Raw genomic sequence first — 3,826 nt, 5'->3', positions numbered from 1 at the left:
ATAATCGGGATGGGAGTGTCAGAGACAGTGCGATTGGCACAGGACAGAGCGGAGTTTAGGTCTGTTGTACATGCGGTCGCTATGAGTCGCAAGCGACTCGACGGCACATAACAACAACAACAACATACTTAGACCAGGAAGCTATTCTCAGAATAGAGCAGGGAAACACTGCATGGTTCAAAATCAGGAAAGAAGTGTGCATCAGGGATGCATCCTATCTCCATACCTTTCTAATCTATATGCAGGACAGATGATCATTCGGGAAGCAAGGCTTTATAAGGAGGAACGTGGCATCAGGATTCGTCAACAACCTATGTTATGTGGATGACACGATCTTGCTTGCTGAAACTGAGGAGGGCCTGAAGCACCAGCACCAAGAGTCAGAAAAATCAAAAGATAAATTGCATTGGGAAAAATCTGCTGTTAGAGACCTCTCCAGAGTACTGAAAAGCAATGATGTCAATCTAGAGACTAAGGTGCACCTAATCCAGGCAATTGTCTTCTCAATTACTTACTATGCTAGACAGTGACTAAGGATGGCAGAAGATGAATCAATGTCTTTGCATTGTGGTACTGGAGAAGAGACTTGAACATACCATGAACTGCCAAGAAAACAAACAGGTCTATCTTAGAGAGGGTGAAACAAAGTTTCTCCTTGGAGGCTAGGATTTTAAAACTCCATCTCACATACTTTGGGCATGTGATCATGAGATACCAGTCCTTGGAGGAGGACATCACACTCAGAAGGGTGGAGGGACAGCACAGGAGAGGAAGACCTCAGATGAGATGGATGTAGTAACTGGGTAAGGGAGTTGGTGTGTCAGAATTAGTGAGACTGTCTTAGGACAGGGCAGGGTTCAGAGCTGCTGTACATAGGGTTGCTATGTCTCTCAAGAGGCTCGACCACATATAACGACAAAAGAAGAAGAATTTCATTAATGCTCTCATGTTCTCATTCCTTAATTATCTACAAATGCTGTACAACAATATGCAAAACTAAGAAAAAAGAAATAATGACTCTTATGAATAACATTTATCTAGCACATACTGCTGTCAGAGGCCAGAATAATCTGATTTAGTCTTAACAACCATGTTCTCTGGGAAAGTTTGCAGTTAGGGACCTCTCAAAATTATTGAGGAGTAATGATATCACTTGGAGGAGTAAGGTGTGTCTGATCCAGGCCATCGTCTTTCTGATCACTTTCTATGGATCTGAGAGCTGGACAACGAATAAGGATGACAGAAGAAGAGTAGATGCCTTTGAGCTGTGGTGTTAAAGAACAGTGCTGAGCATCCCATGGATGGCCAGAACAGCAGAACAGAACTCTCTCTTGGAGAGAAGCCAGAGTGTTCTTTCGAGGCTAAGACGATGAGGCTTCACCTCACATGCTTTGGGTATGTTGTTAGGAGGGGCTATTCCTTGGAGAAGGACATGATGCTCAGAAAGTTAGAAGGTCAGCAAAGGAGAGGAAGATGTTCCACCAGGTGATTGACCCAGTGACTGCCGCAATGGGCTCTAATGTGTCACAAAGTGTGAAGATGGCACAGTATAGAAGAGGGTTCAGATCTGTTGTTCTTAGGGTTGCTGTGAGTTGTACTCAACTTGATGACACCTAACAACAATAACAACAACCACATTCCGTGGTGAGATAGTATCACTATTCTTGTTTTCAAACAAGAAATCAGTGGTTTGGAGAACTTCTAATATGTGCTCAAGGTAATAAATTGTTATGTAACAGAGTCTGATCTCCACCTCGTATGTTGTTGTTAGGCGCTGTCAAGTTGAGTATGACTCATAGCGACTCTATGAACAACAGATCTGAACCCTGTCCTATCCTGTGCTATTCATGACACATAACTTGTTGCAGCAGCCCCTGTGCCAATCCACCTGGTAGAAGGACAGCTCAGGAGAGGAAGACCCCAGATGAGATGAAACACCTCATGGGTGTTTGACCTAATCCATGCCTACCTTTGCTGATGTTCTTAGGTGCTGTCAAGTGATCATATGAACAGCACATCCGAACCCTGCCCTATCCTGTGCCATCCTCATTATCTCCAACATATCGAGTCCATTGCTGCAGTCACTGCGTCACTCCATCTCATGGGTCTTTCTTTAGCAGACCCTCTGCCTTCCACACCATGATGACTTTTTTCAAGGACTGGTTTCACTTGACATGATACAAAGTTTCAACATCTTCCCCCCCAAATAGCACCCTGATTTTATTTCCTCTATGACAGATTTGACTGTTCTTTTGACAGTATATTGAATATTCTTTCCCAACACCATAATTCAATGGTATGAATTCTTCTCTACTTTTCCTTATTCATTGTCTAACTTTCACAAACATATGAAACAAGTGGAAATATCGTTATTTGTATAAGGAGCACGTTAGTCTTTAAACTGATACTTAGCCCTTTGAACACTTTGAAGAAGTCCTTAACAACAGATTTTACCAGTGCAACTTGTCTTTTCATATTTGATTGCTGTTACTGTGAGTGTTGATTATGGATCCATGTAAAATGAAATTATCGACAACTTCAATATTTTCTCCATTCATCGTCATGTTGCCCATCAGATCAGTGGTGAGAATTTTTGGGTTTTTTATGTGAGATGGAATCCATATTAAAGATTGTAGTCTTTGGTCTTCTCCAATATGTGTTTCAAGTCTTTCTTATTTTTGTTAAGCCGGTTGTATCAGCTGCATAACACAGATTGTTGATAGGTGTTCCTACAATCCTTTTGCCTCATTCTTCTATATATATCATCCGAATTTTTGAATAATTTGCTCAACATACAGATTGACTAGGTATGGAGAAAGGATAAATTCTGATACATACCTTTCCTGATTTTAAAGCACACAATATTCTCTTGTTCTATTTGGATAACTGTTTCCTGGTCTATGTATAGCATCACATAAGCACAAGGAAGTGTTCAGGGATTCCCATTCTTTTCAATGGCATCCATAATTTGTTAAGATCCACACAATCAAGTGCCTTTGGATAATCAATAAAGCACAAGTAAACATTTTTCTGCTATCATTTGCTTTCAGCCAAGGTCAATCTGACATTAGCAATGATATTCCTTGTACCATGGCCTTTTCTGAATCCAGCTTGCATTTTTGAAAGGTCCCTGTTGACGTACTATACATTTGTAAATAATCTTTAGCAAGATTTTACTTTCATGTAATTAATGATATTGTTAGATTACTTGTGCACATTTTAAAATTGGAGATAAATATGGATCTTTTCCCATCAGTTATCCAGGTAGCTACCTTCCAAATATATGGGAACAGTCTAGTGAGCACATCCAAGGCTGCCACTATTTACAGAAATACATCACCTGATAGTCCATCAGTTCCTGTGGCCTTATTTTTGCAAATATCTTCAGTGCAATTTGAACTTCTTCCTTCATTTCAATGGTCCTTTCTAATTCCTGAAATGGTTCATTGTCAACCAATTCTCTCTGGTATGGTGACCATGCAATCCTTCCATGTTTTTTTTGTATTTCCTTCATCATTCAAGATTTTTTCCCACAGAATCTTTCAGAATTGCAACTGGAGGATCGAGTTTGTTTTTCTGCAGTCTGAAAGTCATTGGACACACAATCAAGATGCATTAATAATAACTGGTCACTGGCATACAAAAGTTGGAAACAAAGAGAAGGAGGACTAGGAGTTGGAAAATATGGCCTTCATATCATCAAACCTGGGCCTGGAGATCGCAAGATAGAACTTTCTGCAATGACTTAATCATTGCAAATACCCCTTTAAAAAATAAATGACATAAAGAACATATACATACATATATATATGTATATATATGTATA

General features: G+C 39.9%; 1 protein-coding gene across 1 annotated transcript in view; it reads right to left on the bottom strand.

Annotated features, from left to right (window-relative positions):
- Positions 1 to 3,826, bottom strand: part of ANKRD55 (ankyrin repeat domain 55) — a 229,439-nt gene that overhangs the window by 7,025 nt on the left and 218,588 nt on the right. The gene's annotated exons all lie outside the window — the stretch shown is intronic.

Source organism: Elephantulus edwardii, unplaced genomic scaffold (assembly GCF_000299155.1).
Source record: "Elephantulus edwardii isolate Elephantulus edwardi_28Jun2011 unplaced genomic scaffold, EleEdw1.0 scaffold00099, whole genome shotgun sequence".
Lineage (NCBI taxonomy): Eukaryota > Metazoa > Chordata > Mammalia > Macroscelidea > Macroscelididae > Elephantulus > Elephantulus edwardii.
This window is presented reverse-complemented; position numbering and strand designations above follow the sequence as displayed.